This window comes from Neomonachus schauinslandi, chromosome 1 (assembly GCF_002201575.2).
Source record: "Neomonachus schauinslandi chromosome 1, ASM220157v2, whole genome shotgun sequence".
NCBI lineage: Eukaryota > Metazoa > Chordata > Mammalia > Carnivora > Phocidae > Neomonachus > Neomonachus schauinslandi.
The window spans coordinates 10031130-10044831 of record NC_058403.1 but is presented as its reverse complement, the minus strand read 5'-3'; the positions used below and the strand labels follow the sequence as shown (position 1 = coordinate 10044831).

At 38.1% G+C, this 13702-nt stretch overlaps 1 protein-coding gene across 1 annotated transcript in view; it reads right to left on the bottom strand.

Moving 5' to 3' along the window:
• Positions 1–13702, bottom strand: part of RUNX1 (RUNX family transcription factor 1) — a 245514-nt gene that overhangs the window by 127034 nt on the left and 104778 nt on the right. The window lies entirely within an intron of this gene.

Sequence of the window (13702 nt, the reverse complement as noted above, 5' to 3'; positions counted from 1 at the left end):
ACTGGACCATTTCCTTACACCACACACAAAAATAGACTCCAAATGGTTGAAAGACCTCAATGTGAGACAGGAGTCCATCAAAATCCTAAAGGAGAACACAGGCAGCAACCTCTTCAACCTCAGCCGCAGCAACGTCTTCCTAGAAACATCACCAAAGGCAAGGGAAGCAAGGGCAAAAATGAACTATTGGGACTTCATCAAGATAAAAAGCTTTTGCAAAGCAAAGGAAACAGTCGACAAAACCAAAAGACAACCGACAGAATGGGAGAAGATATTTGCAAATGACATATCAGATAAAGGGCTAGTATCCAAAATCTATAAAGAACTCATCAAACTCAACACCCAAAGAACAAAGAATCCCATCAAGAAATGGGCAGAAGACATGAACAGACATTTTTCCAAAGAAGACATCCAAATGGCCAACAGACCATTATGGATTGAATTCTGTCTCCCAAAAAGATATGTTGAAGTCTTAAGCCCTGGTATCTGTGAATGTGACCTTATTTGGAAATAGGGTAAGTGCAGCTATAATGAAGATAAGATGAGGTCATCAGTGTGGGTCTTAATCAAATATGAATGGTGTCCTTATGAGAAGGGGGGTATGTTATGGGAAGACACAGGCATAGTGAAAAACTACATGATGTCAGAGGCAGAGATCAGAGTGATGCAGTTGAAAGCCAAGTTGAAAGTTGAAAGTGCTGTAGTGGGCTTTACATGTAATACCTCATTTGCTGTAGAAAAGCTGCACTTCTCTGCCACTGAGGTATCCTCTTTTATATATATATATATATATTTTATATATATATATATTTATATATATATATTTTTATAAATATATATTATATATATATAAAATATATATATATATAAAATATATATATATTTATAAATATATATATATTTTATATATATATATATAAAAGAGGATACCTCTTTTATAAAAATATATTTTTATATAATAAAATATATTTTATATAAATATATATAATATATATATTATATATATTTATATATATTTATAAAGCAAAAATTAGGGTGGGACATGTACACAATTTCTAACAGAAGTTATCTCTACAGTGTGATACTTTGAGTAATTTTGATCAACTTTTTGCTTGGTTGTATTTTCTGATTTTAATAATATGCACATGTATTCCTTTAATAAAAGATAGATATTTTTATTTTTTAAAAAAGATATATCTTTGGAAGAGGCACATGTTTTGTGTGCCCAATATTAAGAGACAGCCCATATTTATTCTTGATTGATTAAATCTGTCAGCGTTTTGATCCACAGCAAAAACAAACATGGGTTTTTCTAAAGCTCTTTGGGGTTTCTCATAAAGCAGGCTTTTTAACCAATGTTTTGAACATATCAGGTTAAGGTATGTGAAACAGTCTCTCCAAGTGGGATTTAATGTAATGTAATAAGAAGTGAAGATTTAATAGAGGATTTCTTTCCTAAGCAAGGGAAGAATCACGTGGTTGTTTATCATACTTTGTATTAGAGCATTTAGCTTTTACTACCAGCCAGCCAGATAAAACGGATGTTCCCTGAAGATATCAGCACCTTACATAGAAAATCAAAGCAACTCAAAAGAAAAATACAAGGGTAGTGAGAGATGCAGACACCGTCTGGAAAGGGTGGTTCAGCAGCAGGGGACATGTTTCTCCCACTGCATCTCTTTCCCCCAGAGGTCCTCGGCTTTCCCTTTGACTAAAGTGCTGTCACACATTCAGCTGCTGGAATGAACATTTAGTTGCTCAGCCGGGAATGGGTGAAAAAGTGTGATCTAAGCATTTCAGAAAGCTTGACTCCTACTTTATCAGAGCAGGGAGAAAGTCCTTGAAGAAAGTGAGCCCATTAAAAAACAGAATTTACAGGATGCCAACACAGGAAAAAAACTCAGTCTTGGGACACACCACTAAAGAATTAATGACAAGAGGTGGGGCTTCAGCTTTGTTTTCTCTTGCCACACTCCCTGTAACATAGAAGGCATGAACACCAAGCCACAAGTGTGGTTTCTTGCTTTGGGCACACAAGCGTAAGGGAACTGCACAGTCATTTGTTAGTTTCTCATTTGGTGACTCTTACCCATGAGGCAGTTAGTTTTCCAGAGACGATGCTTTGTTTGGGATAAAAGATGGTGGGTGGCATGCAAATGCCCTGTGCCAAAGATGATCCCCCTTATTTTCTGTGCCTTGGGAAGATGGGGCAGCTCATTTCTCCTGAAGCTTTTCTTTTGACTATAGATGAGTTGCTTGTATATTTAAACTCTGAATTCAGTAAGGTTCTCTTGCCTTGACTTGACCATTTATTTTTTGACACCAATCGTAGTTGGCAAGAGTGCAGTAGCATACCATGGATATTAAGGGTGCTATTAGAATAGATTAAACATAGTACCTGACATGTAGTAGGTATCTGAAACATGTTTATTTAAATTTAAATTTCTCTGGCCAAAGCTACATCCTTCTTGGGAGAAAAAAAAGAAAATGTGATGTACTGGCCCAAACAATACAGTTTGTACCCATAGGAGTTGCTAAGCTCATTGGAACGGATAGTCCCCTCAGAATGCGCTGATGGGTTCTGGGGCTCAGAAACGCCTTGACATCCTTGAAAGTTTACTTCTCTAGACCTCTTTGGGATTTCACTTTGTGAACAAATCCTCTTTAGAAAGTAAAGAGGATTCTCTGTCCTGAATCCTTGCATCTGTGAGGAAACATCTAGGCACGTTTCCTTATCCCAACTCTGCATCTACCTGAAGCAACTTGCCACCGAAAAAATAGGTGAGAAGCAGATTTCTTCTCAAATTTAGTAATGTAAATTATTAAGTGTAGTCCTTATTTGGAAAAGTCAGATATATAAATTGGGGATCTCAATAAGCTGCTTGACTTCAGCATAATGTATTGATTTAGGGGTTTGATCCTAAAACAGTCTTAGAGCAACATTATAGGATGACCATCTGAGGGAAAAACACAAAGTGGAGTTCAGTGGTTTACTTGGAAATAGCACAGCTTTGATCATTTGGCTCCATTTGAACTCATAGAAACAGATTTATTTCTGGAATTTTTTTTTTTTTTTTTTTGGTAGGGGGGGTATGGGGGCCAACCGAGAAAGAGGCCATTTGAACGGGATGCTGATCTCTCTGCTCCTTATAACACATTCTGAAATATTTGTTTTTTTTATGGAGCTACCCTGAGCTTCGTGTTCCCCAGGGCACCATATCAGTCTCCCCACGGAAAGACATTTGGCTGAATTGTATGTCTAGCATTGGAGGAACTGGTGCTGGTTTTAATAAAATACCAATGAGGAAAGAGTATTTATATTATTTGAGAAAAACAAGTGACATGAACACAAACACTGGTTCCTCAAGAGATGAAGCTAAGGACCAACCTTAGTAATCTTTACCCAAGTCACCCTCCTGCTGTGCTTTTCTATGCCTTTCACCAAACACACACACGTGCGCGCGTGTGAGAGACTCTTTGGAGTGGGTTCTTTAGAGCTCTGGATGGTTCTTCCTAGGAATTCTTTAAACTGTTGTCATCCTGGAAACTTCTGAAACTCTTCTAATATTTAAGTATTCATATGTCCCCTTTTAAGTATTAAGTATTTTTAAGTATTAAGTATAATACTTAATAATTAAGTATTAATCACTTTAGTAGATATAAAGAAGTATAAGATGCAATTCTTCGATCTTTAAGGATAAGTGATGCCTTGTATGTTGATGTAGTTACTCAGTTCAGAAGTCTTACCCATTTCTTTCTTGATTTTTAGAAAGAAGAGGATAGTTTTTCTCCCTGGAACTATCATGACTGAACCTGTCAGGCAATTCACGTTTACTGTCCTCGGAGTTCATCATGCAGTCTCAGTGATAGTGAACAAAGCTGGCTGGGAATTGATGAGAAAAGCCCCATCTTTGTCATCCACTTGTTTGGGTTGGAATCAGATGGGTTTTGTTGTCTAGTAAAAGGATTATCTAATTTATCTCTGAGTTGTTGATGTGATTCTTGGAGCCCAGCATCCTGACGAATGTATAAAAGGAATTTGAAGTGGTTTGTGGTAGTTGTCCTCACACACCTGTGGCTACAGGTGACTCACTCTTTTAAAATTCCTCCAATAATATTATTATTTTTCTAAGTGTCTGGAAGGTAGCATCTTTGTTTGCTAGGGATTGTTTACATTTGAAAACAGATTAATTCACTTGCCTTTTTTTTTTTTTTTTTTTTTTTACAACTAACAACAGCAATTGAATAGTTTGAACCTGAGTTAGATTCTGGTTTGTTTGTTTGTTTGTTCTTCTGATGAGGGGAGTAGAGGAAAGGGATGACCAAATAAGGTTCATCTGGAGTCCCACCTCTGATTGGTTGGTACTGGCTGAAGGAAGGGTTCTGAGGCCATGACTGGACAAAGCAAGAAGGAGTCCTGTGATCAGTTATAGATGTTTGCAATAGGCAAGGGGGAAAGATGTGGCTATATACATACCAGACATTTCTGATCTCTGGACTAGAGGATTAAGCATTTGGAAGGGACAGTGGAAGATAAGGCAGCACAGGAAGATTGGGTCCATGTTGAAATCTGTACTGCATTCCTTAGGCAGTGGAGAGTCATGGAAGTGTCTTGAGCATGATAGAAGTTATGATCAGATATGAACTTTTAGGAAACCAACCTGGCCATTCGTGTAAGATGAAGTGAAGTGAGGCAGGGTAACCAATGAACTAGGAGTTCAAATAAGGGACAAGAACAGGGAGGATGTGAGAAACGTTAGAACTGCCAAGGAGCCGATGATAACCATGAGATTTCCATTTAGGCTAATTGGTTTATAGAGAGCGTTATTTATGTATTTCTTTAATCTATTCCCAAATACAATGTTTAGTATAACATAGACAATATTAAAATGGTTAATGAATAATATATATGTGAAAGAAGGAATGAATGAGTGAATAAAAGTTAGGGGAAGGAGGTAGTTTTGAGGAAAAGAGGACAATTTTTACTGTAGACATTGAATTTGGGGTGTTGGTAGAGCCTCTTTAGAGGAGAAGCCCCGGGTCTCTCCAAACCAAACATTATACCATTGATAGATTGTAGATTCTTCCCTCTCAACAACCACTTCCTACACAGCACTTTCCCTATAGCTTATCCAAGATACTCCTTCAGGAAACCATGCCAGTGATTTCTATCTAAAACAATAACCATTTATGGAGGACTCCATTATATGATATTACTTGTGATACAATGAGTCATTTGACCTTTACAACTTTTTAATATTGAGGAGAGTATCATTTCCCCATTCTACAGAAGCAGAAAATGGGCCATGGAGAGGTTAAAAAACTTGCCAAAGTCCATATAGATGGTTACTAACTCAAGTAGCAGAGCTGGGATTTAGACCCAGTCTCTCTCCCTCCAAATTCTGCGACTATTCCTTTTCCGCGCATGGTCTCTCACTACTAGATGATACATTGTAGAAAATGCCCATCCCAGGCTGTTGATTTCATGTTAAATAATCATGCCTGGTGGACCCCCACATCATCCACTACATTTTCTATTCTTTCCCGCTTACTCACCAATTTCTCTCATCCTTGTTTCTCTGACCAACTAGTCCCCTTTCCCATTCACCATACCCATCTGTGTTCACAATGCATCTGTGTCTTGTCTCCTGTTTTCACTTTCTATTCCTATTTCTCTCACGGGTACACGTATGTGCATGTGCATAAAGATCAAGTGCATTTGGAGTTAAGAAAATTTGTGCAAGAAAATGTGGGACAACTCTGGCTGCATTGTGGCATGTGTTCAAGGCAAGTTGCTGGATTTAACCGGGGATTGTAAAGGTAAATGCACAGGACATAACTATTTGTCTTGGGAAATTAGTGATTGGGGCTATCATAATGATGAAATTGTTTAGGACCAAACACCTCTTCTTCAGCCTATGTACTCATTAGCCTTCTACAGAGCTCAGTGCCTGGGTCTTGTGAGATGTGTGTTTGTTACTTGCTACAAATAGTCCTGTAGGTAGGAATCGGTCTTTCCAAATATCCACGTAACTAGGTCAAATTACATCCAGAGCTAGGATGTGATGCTCTGATGCTCTTTATATCTGCTTTTCATTGAATCTAACGTTTTAAGTCACTAATGATGACCCCAACATCTGACATTTTATGAGTGGTGGGTTATTATCAGTCCTTCATCAAGTTTTGATGTACTTTTTTTCCCTTATGACTTCTGGCAAGTTAGAGTCATTAAGATTTATTACCAGACAACTGGACACATACCATTGTTTTACTATGTTCCATGTACTGGAGATGAAAGTAGAAAATGGTCAAGATCTATGTTCCATTTTAAATAAAAAGTTCCTATGAATTGCTTTGTCTTTGGTTTGGCTGGATTTGCAATACAGCACACGATGCTTACTAGGTGTGATGGACCCAGTTCATGAGCTACCCCCGACCTTCTTGGCTCTTTGCCACAGAGCTTGTCTTGCCCCTGGGTCTGGGTGGCTTTGCAATGGTCACCATCATAAAGCCACGGCTGCTGCTATTACCACCACAGACCGAAGAATTCCCATATGTGATGCCAACTGACAAGGGAAGTCGGCCAAATCTGTGCACTCTTGGGACTAGACTTAGAGATGTTCTGCTCCCCCATTGTCTGCAGAAGGTGCCAGGTAACAACCTGCAAGTACAAGAGGATTAATACTCTATTGGGTGGATTTTTGATCAGTGGGAGAGAGTAAATGGGAAGAATCCAGCAGTAAGTTGTCCACCTTAGTTCCAAGACACAGCAGTTTCATTCAGCCTTTCTGGATGCTGTGATAGGCCAAGCACCTAGCTAAATTTCTTGTAAGCTCTGGGCCAGGTCACCCTCTTGAATTTGCTTCCTCCTCCTATGACTCTTTTTCTTTCATTTTCATTTCCTTGGGAATGCACACCCTGTTGCACCACCCCAGTGAAGTTTTAGCATGTAAGCTTCTGACTCACTTTCTATTTTCTAGGGATACTAGGCTAAGACACTATTTGCCCTTTCTACTTGACTTAAGTTCCTAGAAGGCATAAGTCAAATTCATCTTTCTATTGACAGTGTCTAGATATTTCACCCATGTTTGCTGAATAAAAATGTCTGGCAGACCAGTCAAAGGGAGCTTAACCAAGGACACCAGAGATTCTCAGTTCAGCTTGGCTTTGACCTTCATGTCATGCTCAACTCGCCACCCTTATATTGGTCTAGCTAGTTACATCTTGCCAGATGTTGGAAAACTTGGTCTTGGAAGCACTAAAGAACTAAGAGGACTCCAAGATACAAACACATGGGCTATCCCATGTGCTGGTGATTCGGGGGCCATGAAAACCATGCCAGAGAAGTAGAAATGGAAGATGTAGGGCCATCTATGTGACCACAAGCCCTGCAGGTCTAGCAGTGACACAGGAGGGCGTGATGGACTCATGAGGTCAAAGTTGTGATACTTTGACTGTCCTAGAAAGAGGCTGTGTGGGTATGAATCAGGAAAGGAGGATGAAGGCAGGGTGGGGGATGGCATGAAGAACGGGCAGTTGACCCAGGGATTCCATGGAGATCTCATAAATCAAAGACTTTAAGCCACCCACATGGAAACGGCAGGCATTCCTTTCATTTTTCCCCCTCTTTCTTTTTTCTTTGGACTTTCCTTCATTTACTTTTTCTGTCTCCCTCACAGCCTTTCTTTTTTACACTTTTGATTGTGTTTTCCTTTGACATTTGATGATTCAAAATATGATCTCTTTATATCTAATGAATTCTTAAACCAATATATTATTTTAATTTTTTTTAAAGATTTTATTTATCTGACAGAGAGAGCACAAGCAGAGGGAGAGAGAGGGAGAAGCAGGCTCCCTGCTGAGCAGGGACCCCCCGATGTGGGACTTGATCCCAGGACCCTAGGATCATGACCCGGGCCGAAGGCAGCCGCTTAACTGACTGAGCCACCCAGGTGTCCCAACCAATATATATTTTTTTAAAAGAGTAAAATTAGTAAAGGAATTGGAGAGGAAACCAAAATGTACTTCCATAATTAAAATAATGTGTTACTCGTGTGTTAGTTACTTCTAGTTGATGTGCTCTTGAGGAACATAAAGAGAACCAGGAAAGGGATCCTGTAGCTGTGGGCTCTCCTTCTGCTGCCATGATTCTCCTTTATGGGGTCATGTCATTGGTGATTTTTCACTAGAATGGGTTGGACTTAAACCTGGGTTTAAAATCCTGATTCTAATAGTCAAACACGATATGACCTTGAGTTAAGCACTTGGTTTCTTAGTTTCTCATTTGTTATGTAGATAATACATTCAGGTACATGCCATGAAAGTTTAGGGAAGATAGAAGAAATAATGGCTAAATACGACTTCAAACATTATCAACAGTTCTCTGGGTTCAGGGACTTTAGTACTGGTCGTAATAATGTGATTGATACTCATGATAATCACTGAGTTAACCCCTCAGTTTATAAGCTTGAATATTTTGGTAAACTGTGTAAAGTAGGTTTCTCAACCTAGAAACTATTGACATTTTGGGCTGGCTAGTTCTTTGAAAAGAGCTGTTCTGTGAATCGTAGGAAAAATAACAGCATGCCTGGCTTCCCTCTATCAGATTCCAGTAGCACCCTCCACCCATGGTATAACAAACAAAAATGTCACCAGACGTTGTTAAATATTCCCTTGCCAGGCAAAATCTCTCCCAGTTGAGAACTAAGGAAATACAAGATGCCTAGGACAGCAACAGTTTCCCTCCCTTATATTAACATTTTGAATAAGACTTAGAAAGCAAACATAATACATAGCCCCAGAAACAACAACGTGGGCTGATGCAGCTGGTGTATACAACAGTGTGTTTGCCAATGTTTATACTGAACACATAGCTCTACTTAGCCCCAGCCACTGCTGTACAGAATTCCAAGTTTCCTTTCTGTCCACACTAAGAAGTGACTTACACGAGGGGACGAGAAGCTAGACTTCCCTCCCAGAAGCTCCCTTCTGGATCAGAATGCATATGTGAGTACCTCCTGTGAACTGATTTATAACCCAAATGCTATTTGTCCACACACATCACATAAAACCTGAGACTTGAAGACATAAGCTGCTGTGTTCATTTTCCCCCTAAATTCTTCTGTGATAACCATTTAGAATGCAGCCTGTTTTTTTTTTTTTTAACAATATAGCACTCTGTCATTTCCAGAAAATGTTTTAAATTAGTATAAAACTTGGCTAAATTTAGCTTTTATTAGAAGAAAGAATAAAACATAATTAACTGTTTAAAGAAGAAAACAGAAACCACATGAAGGAATGAGACTTGCTGGCGAGAAATCTAACAGTAGTGTTTGGTAGCTAACCCATCTCCTGCGTAACAGATGTTCACGAATTAAATGGAAACAGGATGGCCATCCGCATAGAAGACATTGGTGATAAAAAGCTGGTAACTGTGAGCATGCATGAGTCCCGCACAGGTGTGGCATCCCCTCTCTCCCACTGCACGGAGATGGGGCCACAAGAATGCCGGAGTGAACAGGGGAAAAAAACTCTCAGCGTGGCTAGAAATAGTGACAGATAGATGCTCAGCGGACTCTGGCCTGCAGGCTGCCACGTTAGTCTAGTCTGCTTACTAATAATTGCCAGCCGGGATGGAAAAGCAAGCACTCTGTTTTAAGGCTCTTGAAGCATTAGTTTCTGGTTTCAGCAGGACATATGCTATCTTTTGTCATTTCTATATAAATACTTGTGAGTTGAGAAGAACTATTTTTTTCTCCCTATTCAGACTACTATTTATGGCTCTTTAGTGGGTAAAGGGGTTAATTTGATTTAAAAACCAAAAATGATTCTCTGTTTGGCTTCAAAAAAAATATTTAAAAAAACTCTGCCTAGAACAGAGAGAGACAAAGGATTCTATTGTACCACTGACCTAGGCATGCCATGTCTCTTTCCTCCGTGTGCAGACAGAGCGCCTGGCCCAAAGCACGCAAGATTATGCACAGATGGGTCCAATCTTTGTCACCTAATAAAGACTCATTGAATCAAAGGCCAGATTATCATTTATTCTGCTGGACTGACTAATGCAACAATCTCTCTTTAATGCAGTCTTTTCTTAATACTCAAACAGTTATTGTTATTATTATTGTTGTTGTTACTGTAATATTTTAAAACACAGATGGACCTGGTAGGATACCATTGTAACATTGTGGCTGCCAGCCAAAGAAACGACAATAATCCATTGTTGAGAGTTAAAGTGCCTTGCGTGACTCACAGAGGCTCTGGGGTAATACATCTGAAATCATCCCAATAACTTAATCAACTAGTTCTGCTTTAATTCCTCAGTTTCCACATCTTATCTCCTTTGAAATTAACAAATAAAATTCAGAATAAATTAATTATAAATTAATGACACATTAAATAAATTCAGAATAAATTAAATAACCAACGAGCACCTTGTAAGATGATGTCATTAGCAGTCACTTTTTTAAAAAATATTTTATTTATTTATTTGACAGACAGAGAGAGAGAGCACAAGTAGGCAGAGTGGCAGGCAGAGGGAGAGGGAGAAGCAGGCTCCCCGCTGAGCAGGGAGTCTGACGCGGGGCTCGATCCCAGGACCCCAGGATCATGACCTGAGCCGAAGGCAGCCACTTAACTGACTGAGCCACCCAGGCACCCCTAGCAGTCACGTTTTATTTGAAGTCACTCTAAATATTCTAAGAATGGTTTTCTTCAGTTTAAAATCTAAAAAAATTGGATCAAAAAACGTTTTGAGGTTCAGTGTGGGGTTCTGAGGTTCATCTTCTATGTCATACCTCATTCCACAAAGTGAGGCAGTTTCATAGTGAAAAAACAAAAAGGAAAATACTTCTGTTTCCTGGGTATGAGAGTGGAAAGGAAAATCCCCTGATGTGTCAGGAGCCCCGCTTTTCACCCACATTTCCCAGGTTTTTCAACAGAAAACACCAGCTGAGTTTGCGTACCTTTCTCTAACATTGCTTTCTCTTTGATGCATGATTTCATAGTAGGCCTGCTGGCTCCAAAGAAATGAGAAATTAACTTTACCATCTCTATTTTCAACAAAATTCTCACCAAAGATGTCAGATCTTTGGATGAAAGTTTTGAGGGCTTTTGTTATGCAGGCAACTTTGCATTTCATACATGCAGAGTGCAAATTTATGGTCTCTAAAGTTTACATTTTGATTAAAAGGAGCAATTCATAAACCATGTGTTATATAATATTCACCATAAAAAGACCCAATGTTACCAAGAAGAGATTGAGACATGAAATGCCTCTACATACTATATGTGATTTTTTTCTAAATAGTCTCATGCCAGTTATGTCTCTGGGAGAACTAAAGGTATTATACTTTTCTTCTTTCACTGAGGAGTGATCAAGATAAAAAGTAAGTGAATCCTCTCTCAGAACTTAATATTTGACTCTACCATTCCAGATTCTAATTTAGAAGTAAGTTAGTTCTCATTAATATGAAAAATTGGAGTGATTTTCTCCTCCCTTAAGCTTGGATAAGTTCTTAGTCACATCTTGTTCAAAGTCCAATGCAGACAAATTTTATTTTTCTAGTTCCTCTCCCTTTTCTTCCTGCTCTGCATTTGCCCTTCTTCTTTTTTTCCTATATGTGGAGATCTTTCTGACCTGCCAAATGTCACATCTGCCAAAATGCTGAATACACATTGTTTAAAAATAAGTGTGGATTCAACAAATGGTACTGGAAGAACTGGACATCCATATGCAAAAAAATGCATCTAGACACAGACCTTCTACTCTTCACAACAATGACCTCAAAATGGATCCCAGAGCTAAGTGTAAAATGTGAAACTGTAAAACTCCTAGAATATGACATAGTAAAAACTGTAAAACTGTAAAAACTGTAAAACTCCTAGAATATGACATAGTAAAAAACCTAGATGAATTTTTAGATTACAACACCAAAGGCATGATTCATGAAAGAAATAACTGATACATTAAGCTTTATTAAAATTATAACTTAAAGACCATGTCAAGAAAATGAAAAGAAGCTACAGACTGGAAGAAAATATTTGCGAAAGTTATATCTGATAAAGTACTGTGATCCAAAATACACAAAGAACTTTTAAAACTCAACAACACGCAGATAACCTGTTTATTAAATTAAAATATGGGCCAATGACCTTAACTGACCTGAACTGACACCTCCCCAAGGAAAATATACAGATGACAAATAAATATATGAAAAAAATGTTCCATATCATATATCATCAGGGAAATGTAAATTAAAACAACAATGAGATATCACTAGACACCTTAAGCTACATTGCTTAACACTGACAATGCCAAATGCTGACAAGGATGTGGAGCAACAGGAACTTTCATTCATTACTGGTGGCAATGCAAGATGGTACAACCAGTTTGGAAGACAGTTTGGCAGTTTCTTACAGAGCTAAACATACTCTTAAGATATGATCCAGCAATCACACTCAGTATTTACCAAAGGAGTTAAAAACTTAAGTCTACACAAAAACCTGCACATGGACAAATGTTTATAGCAGCTTTACTCATAATTACCAAAACTTAAAAGCAACCAAGATACCTTTCATTAGGTGAATGGATAAATAAGCTGTGGCTTGTCCAGATAATGGAATATAATTTAGTGCTAAAAAGAAGTGAGCTATCAAATAATGAAAAGATGTGGAGAAAACTTAAATACATATTACTAAGTGATGTGAATCTGAAAAGGCTACATATTGTATAATTTCAATTATATGACATTCTGGAAAAGGCAAAACTATGGAGACAGAATAAAGATCAGTGCCTGTCAGGGTTTGGGGACAGAAAGGAGGGATGAATAGGTGGAGCATGGAAGATCTTTAGGGTAGTGAAAATACTCTTTATGATGTCATGTCATATACCTTTGTACAAACCCATAGAACGTACAACACCAAGAGTGAACCATAATGTACACTGTGGCTTTTGGGTGATTATGATGTGCCAGTGTAGGCCCATCAATGGTAGCAAATTGTAGCAAATGTACTACCCTGGTAGAGGATGTTGAAAATGTAGGAGGTTATGCATGTGTGCTGGCAGGAAGTATGTGGGAAATCTTTGTACCTTCCCCTCAATTTTTCTGTGAACCTAAAACTGCCCTAAGAAAGTGAAGTCTTAATTTAAAAGGTAATTATAAAACTAATAATAAGTAAAAAAAGTTTGGAAAGTTGGCTTTTTATTAAATTCTTTATAACAAATGCCATTCTCTTTCTTCGCAACACATTTTTGTGCTTGATGTTATCATTTGTCATAATCCATCATTATGTCTTTGCCTACACATGGAGTAGCAAAAAGGAATAACTTTCTGATAACTTTTAGTCAAATAGGGTCCTGAAAATATTCTGACAGTAAGGTATAATCTTGGTTTTATTGATTATCTGGCAAATGTTGAGACCAAAGGGACTTAAGTCTTCTACTGGCAACTACCATTCTAAGGGAAACTCATATTTATCACTGTTTTTCTAGACTCAGTTTATATAATGGTGCATTTCATATTATAAAAGTCTTCACAAAGGTTTTGTAGATGAAATTTACAAATTGGATGATTAATCATTGAGAATACTGCCTGCATCCGTGTTTGCTACTTTTTTAAAAACAAGTAAGTGATTAATACCACTTTCTCTATCAGAGGATCCTAATGGATCATATGATGGGTTTTCTAGGAAAAAAACTTGT